The sequence below is a fragment of the Mesocricetus auratus genome, unplaced genomic scaffold, assembly GCF_017639785.1.
Source record: "Mesocricetus auratus isolate SY011 unplaced genomic scaffold, BCM_Maur_2.0 Super-Scaffold_100006, whole genome shotgun sequence".
Classification (NCBI taxonomy): Eukaryota; Metazoa; Chordata; class Mammalia; order Rodentia; family Cricetidae; genus Mesocricetus; species Mesocricetus auratus.
The window spans coordinates 45,353,441-45,373,321 of record NW_024429190.1 but is presented as its reverse complement, the minus strand read 5'-3'; the positions used below and the strand labels follow the sequence as shown (position 1 = coordinate 45,373,321).

General features: G+C 42.5%; 1 protein-coding gene across 1 annotated transcript in view; it reads left to right on the top strand.

Moving 5' to 3' along the window:
* Positions 1-19,881, top strand: part of Apbb2 (amyloid beta precursor protein binding family B member 2) — a 369,114-nt gene that overhangs the window by 31,791 nt on the left and 317,442 nt on the right. Inside the window, exon 2 of the mRNA XM_021229678.2 lies at positions 17,672-18,001. The gene's annotated coding sequence lies outside the window, so the exon portion shown is untranslated. The remainder of the gene's footprint in view (positions 1-17,671; positions 18,002-19,881) is intronic.

Genomic DNA, 19,881 nt, shown 5'->3' with positions numbered 1-19,881 from the left:
TCTGAGACATCATGAGGTAGCCATTAAAAATAGCATGCACACTGTGTGCATGTACACACTGTGTGTATGCATATGTACGCGTATACCCTGCACTTGGCATGCAGAGGCCAAAGGAGGACATCAGTTGTCTTTCCTATATGGCTTTCTGTCTTACTGCCTTTAGGAAGGTTCTTTCATTGAACTTGAAGTTCACTATTTCAGCTAGGATGGCTGGCCAGGGGCTTCCAGGCTCCGTCTGTGTCCCCCCCACCTCCAGTGCTGGGGTTATAGGAACACACAGTGTCTTAGGGTTACTGTTGCTGTGGTGGAACACCATGACCAACTTGGGGAGGAAGGGTTTGTTGGGCTTCCCATGTCACTGTTTATCACTGAAAGACAGGAACTCAAACAGGGCAGGAGGAACATGGAGGCAGGAGCTGATGCAGAGGCCAAGGAGGGGTGCTGCTTACTGGATTTCTCTTTATGGCTTGCTTAGCCGCCTTATAGAACCCCCTTATAGAACCCCCACCCACAATAAGATGGACCCTCCCATATCAATCACCAATTTAAAAAATACCCTACAGACCTGCATGCAGCATGGTATTATAGTGGCATCTTCTCAACTGAGGCTCCCTCCTTTCTGATGACTCTGATGCCTTGTGTCAAGCTGACATAAAACTAGCCAGCACACATGACCATGCCTTGTTTTTTTAGGTGGATGCTGGGGATTTGAACTCAAGGCCATATCCTTGCACAGCAAGCACTCTAACCCACTGAGCCATCTCTCTGCAGCCCACACACACATTTCACATACACATTTTTATGATAGACCGTGGTGTTTCCTGTATATAATGTGATTCTAACACCATAAAATATGGCTGATAAAGATGATTCCTTAAGCAAACCATAGAGGTATTTGCATATTATCCCGTAAAGCTGCTGTGGAATTTTAATGTTTATAAAACTCATGGATGTTTATGCCACACAGAACCATTTCAAATAGCCCTTTACCAAAATGGGACAGGAGAAAAGAAATGAGTCTGTTTCTGAAGGCTTGCTTGTGGCCCTTTTTGTGTAATTGGTTTGTATATATTTAATTCTATCCTTTAAAAAGGAGAAGGTTTAGCAGTTAGGATCATTTACTACTCTTGCAGAGGACCTGAGTTCAGTTCCAGTACCCACACTGGGCAACTCACGAAGACTTGTAACTCTAATTCCAGTGTATCAAAGTCCCCCTTTGGACTTATGGGCACCGGAACTCACATGTGCATATGCCCACTGTGGTGTTTTGAGTGAGCATGCCTCCCATGATGGGACTGTTTGGGGAAGCACTAGGAGGCGTGACCTTGTTAGAGGAAGTGTGCCACTAGGGATGGGCTTTGAGTTTTCAGAAGCCCATGCCAGGCCTAGTCTCTTTATCTGCCTGCCCGCCTGCCTGCCTGCCTGCCTATCTCTCTGCCTTCAGTTTGTGGATCAGGATTCAAGCTTTTAGCTGTTGCCCCAGCACTGTGCCTGCCTGTCTGCTGCACGCCCCTGACCATGATGGTCATGGATTTACCCTCTGAAACTGTAAGCAAGCCCTGATGAAATGCTTTCTTCTGTAAAGTGCTTTGGTCACAGTACCTCTTCATAGCAATTAAAGAGTAACTCAGACACCTGCAGACACACACAGACACATAATTTAAAAACAACATAAATCTTTTTAAAAGGTGTAACTGATATTCTGTAAGTACTTCCAATGCTTTATGTACACTTTGCAAAGTTGTGAGAGACGCGGAGTGTGTGCAACCGTCATCAGATCAGGGTCGCATCTTTGCCACCTCAGAAGTTTCCTTCCACCCCTGTGTGGCCCTTTCCTTCTGCCTCTCCCTCCTGTCTGGTCTGCTCTTACAGATTTGCTCCCTTGTTCTAGAGTTTTACATAACCAGACCTGGACACTCTGTATCCTTTTGGGCTCCTTCTGCACAAGGCTTTGATGTCTTATTCACATTGTATGGTTAGGAAAATAGGTTCATGTAAGTTATGTAACTTCCTAACATCCTGCAACAGAGGGGCCTGGGATCCCAACCGGTTTCTGCTTGTTATCAAGTATGTTAAAAGCGAAGCCCTGGAAGGCTAAATGAATTGTTCAGAGTCACTTTGCCAGTCAGTGGCCAAAGTAGGACAAAACTCACCGTGCTACTCGTGTCTGAGTTATTGATGTGGCTCCTGGAAAGAGCATATGATTCATTTTAGATTTCCCTGAGACAGTGTTTTCAGAAGTCCCAGTCACTGCCTTGACCTTGTGGATAGACTCAATAGAAAATTCAGAGTGGGAGGTTTTGGCAGAGGCCGCCTTCAGCACGGTTCACTTCAACCTTCACAACACAGGAGTCAATTTATTTAGAGACTGTCTTTTTTTTCCATCCATTCTTTTAGGAAAGGACCATTGGTTAATTAAGTTTGTTCTCCTCTCCTGCCCCATGCCCCCACTTTCCTCTCTCTGTTTTTTTCTCTCCCTTCCTTTATTATATTTTTCTATTTCTATACTGTTCTATTTTATAAATTATATGCATGCATTTGTGGGGCAGTATGTGCACGTGACTGCAGGTGCTTGTGACGACCAGCAGAGGGCATCAGACCACCTGGAATTGGACTTACAGGAAGTTGTGAGCTACTCAGTGTGGGTGCTGAGTACTGAACCTGGTTCCTTGGCAGAAACAGTAAACAGTATGAACTCTTACTTACTGAGCCATCTCTCCATCCCCTAGTTTTCTCAAAGAGCTCATTCTCACTTAATCCTATCATCTTCTTCATTAGCCCTGCTTTATGTTCTAGTTGGCGTAAACCATCAGAATAATGCATGAAATAGCAGCAAAAATATGTGTTTGTAAAATAGTCATGTTACAGCTTAATTTCTGTTCAGTGTTTTTACTAAGCTTATAGACTGCTCCTAGCATTGTTGCTTTTCTATTGCCAAGATAAGGCCATGGCAAGTTAGAAAGCATTTAGTTTGGGGCTCATTGCTCAAGGCAGTTTGAGTTGCTTCTCTTGTTACTGTGACCAAATCCCCATCAGAAGCTACTTTGTGGAGGAAGTGTTAATTTGGGCTTACAGTTGGAAGGTTATGGTACATCATGGCAGGAAAGGCTCAGTGGTAGGAGCATGAGGCAGCTGGTCACACAGATTCCGTAGTCAGGGGCAGAGAGTGATGGACACTGATGCCCTGCTCTCTTCCCCTTTTTGATTCAGCCCAGTCCGTAGAACGATGCAACCCACATTTTAGAATGGGTCTTCCCATCTAAATTCATCCAACCTAGGTAATCCGACATGCCCCAGTCTTGTTTCCATGGTGATTTGGAATCTCATTGAGTTGACTTGCGGTTGACACCATCACAGATGCCTTGATAGCTGAGAGGTCACATGTGTTCTGCTTTACAAACCCACTTAGTGCCTGCAAAGTGTGGTCAGGGGGATAAACGCTGTTAACTTATTGAAAAACAAGTTTCAAAAGCTAGGAAACAATTTATATAATGAATAAGAAAATGGCATTGAAGTTATTGAGTGGTCGCCATCAAGGTGAGGAAAAGATCTCCATGGTGTTGCTTTTTAATCTTTGTGTGGGTGTGTAATGTGGTGATATGTGTGTGTGCACATGCACACGTATGCACATACTCATGTGCTGTAGCATGTTTGTGGTCAGTGAACAACCTCAGATGTCCATCTTCACTTTCCATGTTATTTTGAGAGCACGGGTCTCGTGTTCTCCACCATGTGCACCAGGCTGGCTGACCCCTACGCTCCTGCAATTCTCCTGTCTCTAGCTCCCATTTTGCTGTAGAAGAACTAGGATGATTACAGCTGCACATTGCTGTATTTGTTTGTGTGTGTGTGTGGGTTCTGGAAGTCAGAGCTCAGGTCTTCACGCTATGTACAGTGAGCACTTTATCCACTGAGTCATCTTTCAGGCTCTGTCACAGAGCTATATATCATGTCTTAGAAAGCAATTAGAGCCATGTGTAACCACTGTGCTCCATGTATGCTGTGTTTAATGTCAGACAATAAAGACTTGAACAGAGTTCCTGTGGCTTTTGCTGAATTACCTGGCAGTGGTACTCATCTCCACTGGGGCAAAGTATTTCGAGGAACTAGAAGAAATGATGATAGCTCTCGTATCATGAAACATAAGCTTATACTCCAGGGGAAGTATGTCAGTGTGAACACTAATTGATACATGAACTAGATTTATAAAAACCAAAGCCAGCAAGGACTAGAAATCATTCCTACAGTCTGGCTATTGAAGCTTCCAAGTCTTAGATTTATGCCTACTAACTCAACTGACTAAGAGCAAAGTAATAAACAATTTTTAAGAGTATGATATATGATAAGGAGTTAAGTCAGCCGCAATCCTTCTCCTGGAAAGTCCCCGGTTATAGATTGGAGATTGCATTTATGAGTCTGAAACAGCATTTAAACTGCTCCCCCTCTTTTTAGAGGTAAGTGAACTGTATACATGGAACCTGGCAAAATTTTAACAAAGAAATAAACAAAATGTAACCTTTGCAAGGAGACTAGTTTATGACTCCCACACTTGTGAAACCTGTTTAGCCTTATTTTTGGTATTTTCAGCATCTGTGATAGTATCTCTCATTTATTTGTTGGTTGGTTTGCTTTTATGTAGTATGCCAAGCCAAGGAGGTTAGAAACAGGGCAAAATGTATATAGGTGACGAGAGAATCCTATAAAGCTGGTGGAAGAAAAGCCAGAGTTCTCTGCTTCAAATTACCCAGTTGAGAGCTATGGAACCAAGAGAACAGATGTGTGATGTGAGCATTGGGGTAAGAGGCTGAAGGGTAATGTCCTAATTCAGACAGGATCTCATCTCTTTCTGATTTCAGTGACATTTCATTTGAGAGAAAGCAAGTCCCTGGATCTCTGTATTTTTTAATTTCCTGCATTCTGTGAGTACAAAGTAGGTAAGACACAGACTGTGGAAACAGCTGAGGATACTCATGTACTTTTCAATTACCTTGGTAATGTCATTTTTATCTCCCTGGGTTTCACTTTTCTCATATGTAAAATGTGCCCACCACCTAGAGACCTGCTGGGATTCATGAAGGTTATGAATGTCGTGTTTAACAAACAGGATGACCTCATGCATGGCCACAGAGAATGGGAAGCTCTGAAAATCATTATAGGTAATTCACAGAGATCTGTCTGCCTCTGCCTCCCAAGTGCTGGGATTAAGGGCATGTACCACCATCACCCAGCTGCCATTCCTTTTCTTTATGAGATTTTTAAAGATTTTGTGTATGCAGTGCCCATGGAAGCCAGAAGAGGGCAGCATCTGATCCTTTGGAACTGGAGTTACAGAAGAGTGTGAGACACCATATGTGTCTTGGGAATTGAACCTGGGTTCCCTGGAAGAGCAACAAGTGCTCGTAACCGCTGAGCCATCTCTCCAGTGCCATCTCCTCCTTTTCTTGTTATGCTGGAATCCACTCCAGTCCTCACAATTGCTCAGCAATTAACCACTGAGCAATCAGTCTCCCCAGACCCTTGGGGACCTGGATTCTAAAGAAGCAATGGGAGAGAGGAATTCAGTGACCCTGGATGTATGGCTAGAGCAGGGTCCAGACGATGCCTTCAAAGGAGGGCATTAGGGAAGCAATGCCTGATGGGAAATGCAGCGCAGGGATGTGGCCCATGGGAAGCCTGGCTTGGCTGTGTCTGCAGGGGAAGGGCTCTCCCACAGCTTGCTCATTGCAACACTGTCTTCTCTCAGACAGATGAGTGACTTTTTATAGGTCAGAGCCGGTCAGTTCTCTGTGACCACTGGTGGACTGTTGCACCAGCAGACTCAGAGCTACCAGTAAAAAATGGTTAATCTTTGTTGTGGAGTATTAGTAAAAAATGGTTAATCTTTGTTGTGGAGTATTAGTAAAAAATGGTTAATCTTTGTTGTGGAGCATTAGTAAAAAATGGTTAATCTTTGTTGTGGAGTATTAGTAAAAAATGGTTAATCTTTGTTGTGGAGTATTAGTAAAAAATGGTTAATCTTTGTTGTGGAGCATTAGTAAAAAATGGTTAATCTTTGTTGTGGAGCATTAGTAAAAAATGGTTAATCTTTGTTGTGGAGCATTAGTAAAAAATGGTTAATCTTTGTTGTGGAGCATTAGTAAAAAATGGTTAATCTTTGTTGTGGAGCATTAGTAAAAAATGGTTAATCTTTGTTGTGGAGCATTAGTAAAAAATGGTTAATCTTTGTTGTGGAGCATTAGTAAAAAATGGTTAATCTTTGTTGTGGAGCATTAGTAAAAAATGGTTAATCTTTGTTGTGGAGTATTAGTAAAAAATGGTTAATCTTTGTTGTGGAGTATTAGTAAAAAATGGTTAATCTTTGTTGTGGAGTATTAGTAAAAAATGGTTAATCTTTGTTGTGGAGTATTAGTAAAAATGGTTAATCTTTGTTGTGGAGTATTAGTAAAAAATGGTTAATCTTTGTTGTGGAGCATTAGTAAAAAATGGTTAATCTTTGTTGTGGAGCATTAGTAAAAAATGGTTAATCTTTGTTGTGGAGCATTAGTAAAAAATGGTTAATCTTTGTTGTGGAGCATTAGTAAAAAATGGTTAATCTTTGTTGTGGAGCATTAGTAAAAAATGGTTAATCTTTGTTGTGGAGCATTAGTAAAAAATGGTTAATCTTTGTTGTGGAGCATTAGTAAAAAATGGTTAATCTTTGTTGTGGAGCATTAGTAAAAATGGTTAATCTTTGTTGTGGAGTATTAGTAAAAAATGGTTAATCTTTGTTGTGGAGTATTAGTAAAAAATGGTTAATCTTTGTTGTGGAGCATTAGTAAAAAATGGTTAATCTTTGTTGTGGAGCATTAATAAAAAATGGTTAATCTTTGTTGTGGAGCATTAGTAAAAAATGGTTAATCTTTGTTGTGGAGTATTAGTAAAAAATGGTTAATCTTTGTTGTGGAGTATTAGTAAAAAATGGTTAATCTTTGTTGTGGAGTATTAGTAAAAATGGTTAATCTTTGTTGTGGAGTATTAGTTGAAGATGTGTTACATTTTATGCTGTGGGACATTTGTTTAATGATGCAAAGATGTGTTGAAGTATTAGTTGAAGATGTGTTGTTACATTTTATGCTGTGGGACATTTGTTTAATGATGCAAAGATGTGTTGCATTCTTTTATGTCGCATTTGTTTACCTCTGTGAAGCTGTGCTACTTTGCCTATCTAAAACCCCTGATTGGTCCACTACAGTGCTGAACGGCCAATAGCTAGGCAGGAGAAAGGATAGGCAGGGCTGGCAGGCAGAGAGAATTAGTAGAAGGAGAAATCTGGGAAAAGAAGATTGAGGAGTGAAAGGAAAAGGAGGAGGAGGACTCCAGGGGCCAGCTACAGAGCTGCACAGCAAGCAACAGAGTAAGAAGTAAGGAAAGCAGCACTCGGGAGGCAGAGGCAGGCGGATCTCTGTGAGTTCGAGGCCGGGCTGGACCGACAGCCTCCACAACAATACAGAGAAACCCTGTCTCTTAAAAACCAAAAAAAAAAAAAAAAAAAAAAAAAAAAAAAGTAAGGAAAGGCATATAGGAAGATAGGAAGGTAAAAGCCCAGAGGCAAAAGACAGACAGGATAATTTAAGAAAGGCTGGCTAGAAATGAACCAACCTAAAGTGTCTAGGTATATGCTACTTCCTGCTTACCCATAGATTCAGTCAGATAAAGTCTTACTCACATAGTCCTCTTGTAGATAAATAAAACTCCAACTTCCACCATTTTCCCACTGCAAGGGTAGGGTGGGGATGTATATTCTAGACGTACTGGACTTGCATTCTTTAAAAAGAGGTCTCTGGATGTCTCCCTCGGTATGTCCTTCCCTCTCGATAATGGTCATTCCTTTCCTTGTCTCCCCCTGGTAAATTTATCCAGTTTTTTTTTTCCAAGATGGAGATCAAATGGCTCCTTGTCCCTCTGTCCTTCAACTGTACCACTGTAACTGTCTTTATTTTTTATTTTTCATTAATGTACATGTGTGTGTATTTGTATGTAAATATTTGCACACGAACCTAGGTGCTCACAGAGGCAAGAAGAGGGCTTAAGATCTGCTGGAGCCCGAGTTACAGGCATTTGTGAGCAACTTGGCATGGGTGCTGGGAACCAACTCAGGTCCTCTGGAACTGCGGGGAGAACTCTTGAGCCAGCTCTCCAGCTCTGTCGTAACTGTCCTTGATTGCTGAACTGGCTAATTTGTTGTTTGGTTTTGACTTGGCACATGCTAGAGTTCTTTGGGAAGAAAAAATCTCAGTTGAGAAAAACGCAGCTGCCATACTGGTCCGTGAACAAGCAAGTCTGCAGGGCATTTTCTTGATTGATGATTGATGTAAAAGGACCAGGCCAGTGTAGATGGTACCACTCCTGGCCTGGTGGCCCTGGGGGTTCTAGAAGAAAGCAGACTGAACAAGCCAAGGAGAGCAAGTCAGTAAGCAGCACTGTTCCATGGCCTCTGCATCAGCTCCTGCCTCCAGGGTCCTCCTAAGAGTTCCTGCCCTGACCTCTTGGGAAAGTAGACTGACTACAAGTTGTAAGATGAAATCAACCCTTTCCTTTCCACATTGCTTTTGATCATGGTGCTTTACTACAGCAATAGCAACTGCAACTAAGACAATCGTGTATTTATTCCATGTATTAGAACCCCTGGTTGTGTTTAAAGTCTCTTCAGCAAGGTTTGATTTGCTTTTCTTCTTTAGCATGATCTTGGTACATTTTCATGGTAGTCAGTGGTGCTCAATAAGTGTTAGCTAGATTAATTTAGTTTCCTTCCTAGCCACATGTCTTTAAAGGGTGGTATAAATGATCTTAATTCACTCTCGTTTTGAATACTTAACAGCTCAATTATCCTTCCCTATGTTAATTTTATAGTTGCAGTTGTTACATGTTTTATAGATAACACATGAGAATGAAATCCTTACCATCCCCACTCCTCTGAGGACTTGGAAACGAAATTTGCATGACAATTAAGGGAACTATGTAAAACAGATGCATTTTACCGTATGTTGGAAGAGAGCCAAGATACCGACTATAAATGTGTGCCTGAAGAGGGGGAATACTCAGTGGTTGGGTTTTACGTGCCCTGAAGAGGGGGAATACTCAGTGGTTGGGTTTTACGTGCCCTGAAGAGGGGGAATACTCAGTGGTTGGGTTTTACGTGCCCTGCGGGTCACACCTGATGCAACTGGTACTTGGTTATGATATAAACACTCATCACATCATCACTTAGTCATGGTTCTGGGAAACCTTGCCCCGCAGAGACATCTCTAAGGGCTGGAAGCTGACAGATCCCCTCTCCTTGAAGGGGATATCTCCCTGCCCACAAGACACTGACTCCTGACCCGGAACACCTGTGGTGGCAGCTGCAGGGATACAGGTACCGTTGGGAGTTTGCATTGCTCTCTTCTCAGCCCTGTTTTGAATTTTGCTGGGTGGCAGTTGACTTGGTTGTAACTTGGCTTCTATCATGTCCTCCTGGATCTGTAGCTTCAGGTCTTATTTTACGTTGGTATTATATGAGTGTGATGAAGATGACACTTCCAGAATATTCTGACCAGATTGTTTCAGGATGGTAGAGTAGTGGCTGACCTCCTTTTCAGCAGCCGGCACAGCTCTGCCTCTTCCTGTGCTTTCTGTGGCCAGCAACACGTCTCAGAGTCTCTGGTCCCCCACTTGGAGGAACCTAGCCACCCCCTTATTACTTTACTTCTCTATGTTATTATTCCTATTTTTCTTTTTAGGTCTTCACATATCTCTGGCTGGCCCCAACTTGCTGTGTAGTGGAGGTTGATGCTGAATTTCAGATTTTTCTGTCTCTGCCTCCTGAATGCTAGCATTACAGGCCTGTGTCACCACACTCAGTTCATGCAGTGCTATGACTCAAACCCAGGATTTCATGCAAGCTAAACAAAGGCTACCAGCTGAACTACATCCCTGAGCCCTTTCTTCCCCTTTTAAAGGTCCATCTTGCTGCATGTGGTTTGATTCATAAGTCCCATTTTACATGCACTGTAGTTTGCACCGATGGGACTCGTACTTGATTGTAATACAAATACTCATCCTATCATCATTTAGTCAGGATTCTGAGAAACCTTGTTCCAGCAGAAACAAGACATTTCCAGGAGCTGGAATCTTACAAGATCCCTCCCAACTCTATCTTAGTTAGGGTCTCTGTCGCTGTGAAGAGACACCGTGTCTACAGCAACTCTGATAAAGGAAAATATTTAGTGGGGTGGCTTGCAGGTCCAGAGGTTCATGTCCATTATCCTCATGGTGGGACATGGCAACAAGACCACACCTACTTCAACAAAGCCACACCTCTTAATGGTGCACTGTCTTTGGAGGTCATTTCTGTCAAACCACCACATCTGCCTTTGAATCCAGAGCTTGGGAGGCAGAATCAGGCGGATGTCTGTGAGCCCCAGGCCATCGTGGGCTGCTCAGTGAGACCCTTTCTCAAGGCAATACAAAACAATGTACCATCCTGCCAGGACAGCAAGATCAGCAGGTTAAAAGTGCTTGCTGTGTGGGCCTTATGACTGGAGTTTGATCCCCAGACCTCATGGTGGAAAGAAAGAACAAACCCCACAAAGTTGCCCTCTGACCCCCCGACCCACACTGTGGTACATGTGTGCGCACATTCACACTAGTAATAATAATAATAAATTAAAGAATAAGGTACTTCTTATCTTTTCCTTCTGACTCTTTAAAAGTTTTTGACTAGTTGATACAGCATTGCTAGTATAATGGTGAACATAGCTGTCTTCCATATAATACAGCTAGCATAGATCATGTACCCACTCATATATTTTTAATTGCATTGTCATTTTTACTGTAAGTTTAAATCATTGCAAAGGATATAACTTCTGATGCAGCAGACACAGAAAAAATAAGTCCCTCTTTTAAATGTGTCCAATGGAGTTAATTGCCATAGCTGCCCAGTGCTGTGTGTTTTTAAGATGCTTAAGCCAGTTTGAGATTTTCCATCCCATTTCACCTAGAAAATTTTATTTCAATGTAATGTATTTTTATGCCTGAAAGTCTTGTATTGGCCATTCTAGCATAATTTGCTATGATGGATACACCTATACATATATATTGAAGTTAAATTTTGTTTTTAATTTCCTGTGTCCTTGGGCTTTAAGCATCTCAAAATATCTTATTTGAGTTATTATCTCTAGGACATAATCAACATATCACAAATATGTTACACATTTTATAACATGAAAAGTAAACTTTTGTTGAAAGTAAACTTCTTAATGAGATGAACGAGGCTACATTTTTATAGTATATTATTTGTGTATAAGTAAAAATATTACTATGGCCAGAAGGTTCACTATTATTGCTGCTGAGACAGGTATGACAGACGGCCACTTGGTTCCTATTTTTCAGCATTGAAAGTAGAAGAGTAAGGAAAGCCCTGTGCTCATAAAAAGAATGGATGGGACCTTGGAGGGGGTCTGTTGCAGCACAGGTCCTACTTGCTTACCCCCAAGGTGCATTTCAAAAGTCATATGAAAATGTCATTTGGATGTTCATCAGCTGGCAGCTTCTTAATCTATATTCACTGGGAAATCGCTGGGCTCAGGAAATGCAGTCTCTGAGTGTCATTCCGTCAGCACTGCCAGCATCCCATCGAACAGTACTTTTGCTAAGTTCGAATGACCTTCAAGAGGTGAGAAGAGGCATGCCATTCCCTGGCAGAGTGGGTAGGGGGTGCCTGTGAGAAGGGATTGGAGGCTGGGGGGCTGGTGATAGGACCAGCCTAACAGGAGCAATTGCTCAGGCTGACATTTAATTTAGGAGGGGAAAGTGAGGCTTTGGAGGTTAGTGCCTTTTGGCCAGGTGTGGAAGTGAAAACTTTCAGTCCAAGCACTCATGAGACAGAGCTAAATGGATCTCTGTGATTTCGAGACTAGCCTGGTCTACATAATGAGTTCCCAGACAGTCAGGGCTGCTTAGGCCTGTCTCAAAGAAAAAAAAATTAGTGCTCTTTAAATTATCCATATTATTGCCTCCTGTTGCAAAGTCTTGTCCGTGAGCTCAGGGGTCCATGCTGCCCAGTTAGGAGAGCTCTGTTTTTATTATAAGTTGGGGTTTGGATATGAAGTGTCTGCTACAAGGCAAGGTTTCCTACCATAACCATTTTAAGTATATGGTTCAGTGTCATGGAGTGTATTCCTGTTGTGAAACATCCTCACCATGAGCTCCAGAACCCTTTGCATCTTGCAAAGCTGTAATTCTTTATCCATAAGACAGCAGCTTCCTAACCCCACGTCCCCTGAGCCCCAGCATCAGAGTTAATTATATTTTAAATATAGGTGAATGTGTGAGGCCTCCCTCTGGGAGACTGCGCTCTAAAACTTGAGACAATTATTCTGGCTCTCCTTACAAATCACATTGGAGGTCATTTAACAGATTGGGGGTCTTTCTACAGACTCTTACAAAATCAATACCAAAATAAAATGCATATAAGGTAATTCCCTGAACCTAGGGAGGTTTTTAATGTCACCACAGAAAAGGATAACAGCATTTTGTAAGAATTTATCCAGGCTTCACTTAATATTATCTTTGATACCTTTAACAGTCTCTAAAGTTTAGTAATATTCACTTATAGTAATGAGAATTTTCCTGAACAATTTTTACCTATTTATAGATGTTTTATTGCATAGGAATAGAGTTCCTCGGGGCTACCAGAATAAAGTATATGCACTGCATAGCTCAAAACAGAAATATATTCCCTTGTAGTTTTGGACATTAGAAGTTTAAGATTAAGGCGTCAGCGAGATTGCTAGTTTGTGAGGGTTCTGAAGGAAAGTCTGTTTTCTACCTCTCTCAGAAGTGTGTGTGTGTGTGTGTGTGTTGTTGAGGAGTGAACCTGGGACTTGCCCCATGCTGAACAAATGCTCTACCACTGAGTTACATCCATTCCCTATGCCTATTTCTTATCTTCTATTGATGACTGGAGATCTTTGATGTTGCTTGACTTATAGATCTGTATGTAGTTTCAGGCTTTGCCTCCTACTGGGGAGCAGATGAAGTCTTGAGGAAATGTGCATTGCTGACATGAGCACAGCCTCCACATGTTTGCTGTGGCATGCATGCAGATGTGTCACAAAACAAGGTAAAAAATAAAAGACTTTACAGGTGGTGGTGCACACCTTTAATCCCAGCATTTGGGAGGCAGAGGCAGGCAGATCTCTGTGAGTTCAAGACCAGCCTGGTCTACAAGACCTAGTTCCAGGACAGGCTCCAAAGATACACAGGGAATCTCTCTCTCTCTCTCTCTCTCTCTCTCTCTCTCTCTCTCTCTCTCTATATATATATATATATATATATATATATATATATATATATATGATCAGGGCATAAAAGGTTTTATAACTTTCTGTATTTAGGTTTTTGTTGGTTAGTTTGTATGTTATAGTTTTTTGTGGGTTTGTTTTTGTTTTGTTTTGTTTTTTTGAGACAGAGTCTCTGTGGCAGAAACTAACCTTGAACTTCTGACTCTCTTTCCTCCACTTCTGAAATGCTGGGGTTACAGGTATGCACCACCACTACTGGCTAAAAATGGATTCCTAAGGAGTTTTTCTCTGGTTAGGTTTTAGCTGATGGAAAAGGAATAGCATTTACGAAAGTGCTGAGAAAGCACTTTGGCAAATCTTAAAGCATGCATGGAGAAAGGACCCCCACTGTTTCACTTTGTGTTTCTTCCTCAAGCCCTAAGCACAGTGCTGCCCAAGAATTAAAAGATACCAGGAAGAGTTTAGTCCAAGGCATCTTCCTCCCACCCTCCCTCCCTCTCTCCCTCCCTCCCTTCTTTCTTTTTTTCTTTCTTCCCCCCCCCCCCCGGAGACAGGCTTTCTCTGTGTAGCTCTGTAGACCAGGCTGGCCTCAAACTCACAGAGATCCTCCTGCCTCTGCTAGGATCAAAGGCGTGTGCCGCCACTGCCCCACTATTGAGGACAGTTTTGACTTAGCTTCAGAAAGATGCATATGGGCTGGAGAGTAGGCTCAGTGGTTGAGAGCACTTGTTCTCTCAGAGGACTCAGGTTCGAGTCCTAGCACCCACATGGCAGCTCATAACTCTCTGTAACTCCAATCTCAAGGGATCCAAAGTCACCTTCTGGCTTCTGTGGGCATCAGACATACATGTAGGCAAAGCACCCACACAGATATAAATAAAGCAAACCACTGTTAAAGGTGCATATGATACTGTGTTCAACTCCTCAAAATTGGTACCTGTAATTCCAGAAGTTGAGAGCCTCAGGTAAAGTTACCTGTGAACTTGAATTCTTGGCCAGCCTGGGCTACATAATGAGTTTTAGGCAAGTATGAACTTTATAAGTGACTATCAGGGCAACCTGGTATACACTAAGACCCTTTCTCAAGAAACCAAGATCAAAACCCCAAAATAAAAAACCAAACTGCCTCCTGATCCAAGAATGTACTTGTTGACATAATTCTAATGGGACTTAATGTTTGTTTGTTTTTCTGTCTCTCACCGACAGCTTTCTCTCTCTCTCTCTCTCTCTCTCTCTCTTTGTTTTTGGTTTTGGTTTTTTGAGACAGGATTTCTCTGTATTGTTTTGGAGCCTGTCCTGGAACTTGCTCTGTAGACCAGCCTGGAACTCACAAAGAACCACCTGCCTCTCCCTCCCAAGTGCTGGGATTAAAGGCGTGTGCCACCAACGCCCAGCTTCACTGACAGCTTTTTAGACAGCATATGAACCTAGAATAAAAGTGTGGAAACTTCTAGAATATTAGATGCTCTGCCCTTGCTGCTTTTATGCTGTTCTCTGCTCATTCACTTCTTGTGAACTTTGTTCTCTGACAGCTCCTAGTACACAAGAGAGGGCAGTAGGCTGTGATGTTTACCAGTGCTCTAACTGGGACTTGAAATTTTATAGTCTAAATAAGAGTTAGATAAATTATGTCTTGCAGAGTCATTGGCTTGGAAACTATTTTCATGAGAAATCATATCTCATTTGATTAAAATAAAGACAGAAAATTCAACCTCGAGGAAAACTCATTTGTCTTCTAAGAATAGCATTTCTGATAGTCTAAGAAATTAGAGGTGGAAAAATCAATTCAAGCCAATCTAGTAGCTTGTCAGAGAGGGCTATGCTCTGCAAAATATATTCTAGTTCTTTGTCCAGGTTAATTTTAAATGTCTCAAGGGACGAGCACTCTTTACATCTCTTTGAAGTCTTTTTAAATCTTATTGAACCTCCTAAGAATGTTTTCTAATATGAAATATTCACTTAAATATTATTATATACTATTGCTTTTAATCACACTTTTTCCTATACAAATGCCATTTTCTTCCTTCAGTTTCTGTACTCTTAGTTATTTCTAACAAAATTGGTGTCCTCTCTCTGTCTCTGTGTCTCTCTTTATCCAGAGTCTCACATAGCCCACATTGGCCTCAAACCGACTATGTAGGTATGAACATCCTTGTGACCATTTCTGTCTCCATCTCCTGAATATTAGGGTCACAGGTGTAAGATATCACTTCCAGTTTATGGGGTGCTAGGGACTGAACTCAGGACCTCTTGCATGCTGGGTACTCGCTCTATCAGTGAGCTAAGTCCCTACCTTCAGAAGCTAGCCTCCATTTAACCCAGAAGTAGATGTCTACTGTTAATGAATTAACTGTCTGTCTGTCTGTCTGTCTCTCTCTCTCTCTCTCACACACACACACACACACACACACACACACACACACACACAGAGAGAGAGAGAGACAGAGAGAGAGAGAGAGAGAGAGAGAGAGAGAGAGAGAGAGAGAGAGAGAGAGAGAGAGAGAGAGAGAGAGAGAGAGATCAGAGACTTTCCATGTAGGCATGGGTAGAGGCCAGAGACTGATATTGGGGTGGTTTTCCTCAATTCTCAATTGCTTCTTTACCAATAATAATCTCTCTCTCTCTCTTAAAATATTTGTTTATATTTTTAGTGTGTGTGTGTGTGTCTGTTTTACCTGCATGTATGTATGCGAGCCACTTGCCTGGTGCTGGAAGAGGTCAGAAGAGGGCATTGTATCCCCTGGTGCTGGAGTTATAAATGGTTGTGAGCTACAGGTGCTGAGATCCAAACCCTGGTCCTGTGCAAAAGCATCAAAACTCTTAACTGCTGAGCCATCTTTCTCCTATCCCCAATTTCTTGAAAAGGAACTGGATGTGATGACACCTGGATGTGTATCTAACACCGATGCAGGAAGATTGTCTGTCTGGGAGATATAAAGAGAGTCTGTTCCCAGCTGGGCAGAGATGGTGCACGTCTTTAATCCCAGCACTCGGGAGGCAGAGGCAGGAGGATCTCTGTGAGTTCGAGACCAGCCTAGTCTACAAGAGCTAGTTCCAGGACAGCCTCCAAAGCCACAGAGAAACCCTGTCTCGAAAAACAAAACAAAACAAAAAAGAGCCAAAGAGAGTCTGTTCCCTAACCCCACCCAAGGCAAAATAAAAGAAAGCCCTATAAACCAATAAGCAAACAACACAACAAATCTCCAGAAGATCTCTATATCTTTTTTCTCCTTCATCAGCCACCCTTTCTTTTTCAGATTTTCTAATGTAGCCCTTTATTTGATCAAGAAGATTCTCAATTCCTTTTCAAATTGACAATGTATTTCTTGCCTATCTCTGACATAAGCCATTTTTCTCTCATAAATGATTCTTAGTTCCTTTTAAAATATCTTCTCTCTCAATGCTCTCCATCTCACATTCCCCATTTCTTTTCAATTACGTTTGCATGAGTTTAAACTTGAGCACTTTTGTTTTCTAGGCTGCATCGTGTGATTTGTATTGTACCCATTAAACATAAAGGTGACTCCCACCCCCACCCCTCGTTGACAAGATTTAAATTCTTGCCTTATCTGGGGAGAGGATTAACTGTGAGACACCCTGCACACTGGTACTCTGGACTGAAAATTTCTGCTGTCTGGTGATAGGGGAAACAGGGAACCCAGAAGGGTAAGGAGGTGGCATGTTGCCTGGGGTAGAGATTGCCCTGAGCAGGAGAACAAACATTCTTTGCAGCCAGAGTCCATTCATTAATATGCAGCTCCTGGTGACCTGGGGAAAGAGTGATGTGTGTCACTGTATGCTTTTGTGTACATTTAATTGAGTTTCTGTCAATTCTTCTATAGAGCCAACCGCTCCCATGGTTCAGAAACCAGGAAATTTGAATGACATTTACTAAATATGTTTTTCAATAGTAAAAATCTACAGAAGCATTTGACTCATTTTCTCTTACCACAGTTCATCAGGGATTAAAACAAAAGTAAAAACAGACACCTGAGCCACAACAAAACCAAACCTGTGCAGTGGCATCCTGTGTAGCCCTGGCTGTCTTGATTGGAACTCACTCTGTAGACCAGGCTGGTCTTGAACTCACAGAGATCCGCCTGCCTCTGCCTCCCAAGTGCTGGGATTAAAGGCATGCGCCACCAATGCCTGTTTGTTTCTTTGCTTTTTTTATGTGTGTGTACAAATGCTCACACATGCCATGGGGCACATGCGGAGGTCAGAGTTGGTTCTCTCTCTCTACTGTGTGGGTCCTGGGGATCAAATCAGGTCGTCAGCCTTAGCAGCAAGCACCCTTCCCAACTTAGCCACATCAATCACTCATTTTTCTGTTTTCATTTGTTGAACAGGCATTTGTTATCCTTCACATGATGAAATGGCAAAGAGGAGTTTATACAGCAACAGAGAACGGTACAACATGGAACCGGATGGATGGCACGCTATGGAAACATTCGACACATGGTGGAGTTAAAATGTGAGCAGCTGACTTGCATGGTCGATTCAGGAAGGCATTGGCCTGTGAAGGAAAAATGACTATAAAAATGCACAAGGCGAAGTTGATGAGAGTGGGCCTGGGCAAAACAGGGAGTGCATTCCAGGCTCCAGGAAAGGCATGCTGACGAGTGAAAGCGCATGACCTGTTTGACAAAGAATGATCGAGAATTGGCAAAGCATCATGGGTGAGTGAGTGGGAGAGGGGATGAAGCATTCCTTCTCCTGATGCTGAGCCTACATTTGAATGAATGAGCTCTGAATAGAAGATGCTCCCACCTACCATGGCGGGATCTGAAGGGAGGCATATGTACCCTATATTACCCTGTGTTGACAGTGAACTACTGGGCAGTTAACTTTCCCATATACTTTATTGTGGGTACATTAATGACAGTGGGTTCCTTTTACTTGTAGACAAGAGATAGCTCATCCAACAGAGGGTTTAATCTTCTAGTTCTGTTTTCTTTGTCCTAAATTTTGTTCAGTGAGTATGAAATACGCCTATTAAAAACAATTTAGGGCAGGCGGTGGTGCCTCAGGAGGCAGAGGCAGGCGGCTCTCTGTGAGTTCGAGGCCGGGCTGGTCCGACAGCATCCAAAACAATACAGAGAAACCCTGTCTCATAAAAACAAAACAAACAAAACAAAACAAAAACAATTTAGTGTGAAAATATGAATAATAACTTTGAAATATATATTTTCTGAGTGTATGTGCATGTGCAAATGTGGGCGTGCCCTGGCTCACCAGGTGTAAGTGTCAGAGGACGGCCGTGGGACTCACTTCTCTCTCTTCTCCACGTCAGACCTGGAGATTGAACTCAGGTCATCAGGTTTGGCAGCAGACACCCCTCCCCGCTGATCCATCTTGCTAGCCCTGAAATACAAATCTTAAATTAACAATTAAGGTGGCTTTAGGGAACAGATCCATAGTGACAAAAGGATCACATGGAAAACAAGTGGCAGTAGCAATGATTTTGAGGTGATTCATATTGAGTGCCTCCCTCTGAGATTCATGAGCAGGGTCCCCTCTCCTTTGGTGACAGTTCTATGATGCACACAAGTAGGTTATTAGTGTTACCGGATAAGAAAACAGGTTTGAGAGAAGTTAAGTCATTGCCCAGAAACCCCCATGGAGGAGGACATGGTACAGTCAGGATTTCAACCTGGATAGCTGAACATAGCGTCTCTGTTCTGTGAGCTTTCGGCTGCCTTTCCTTAAAGAGCTTCTATAGAAGAGATAATACCTGAACTGGACCTTGGAGTAAGTGGGGTTTGTCTCAGTAAAGATGGATGAGCATGAGTTCAGCCTGAGTAGGATGCATGTAAGAGCAGATGGGTAAAAGCCATTTGGTACTCCAGGCATGCTCACGGGCAGGTGGGGACCAAGAAGGGGCAGAGGCTGGGGGAGAAGTGTCTGAACAAGATGGGTAGCAGAGGAGGTCACTGGAGAGCCTGACTGGCATCCCTGAGAAATCAGTAGGTATAGGATCATCTGCTTTGTATCTGTGGGTAAATGAGGCGTAAGTTTAAGATCATGATTTGCTAATAGAGGTCAACTGACTAAAACTTTAGCAACTGAGGGAAGACTGGAATGTTGTGGCTCCACAGCCCAGTTATAAGTTGTCTTGGGTAATCGTTAGCCTATCAAATGGTCATTCCTTGCTCACCTCTGGGTCATACCTAACATTCCAATAAACAGACAGAAACCTAGTAACTTAATGGAATTCTGTCCTCCACCAACGGGGTAAACATGGATGGTGTCAGTGGTGTCAGGTTGCACCTGAGGCCTAGGACTGTGATTCTGCATCTTGCTGTAACCATTTCTCTGATATTCCCAACATTTTTTTTCTCGGAGACAGGGTTTCTCTGTATTGCTTTGGAGTCTGTCCTGAAGCTTGCTCTGTAGACCAGGCTGGCCTCAAACTCACAGAGATCTACCTGCCTCTGTCTTCTGAGTGCTGGGACTAAAGGCATGTGCCACCAATGCCCGGATCCAACAATGTAATGTGTTGCCTTCCCTGCCAGCTGCCTGGGCTCTGCAGAGCTGTCTGAACCCCCAAATAACACAC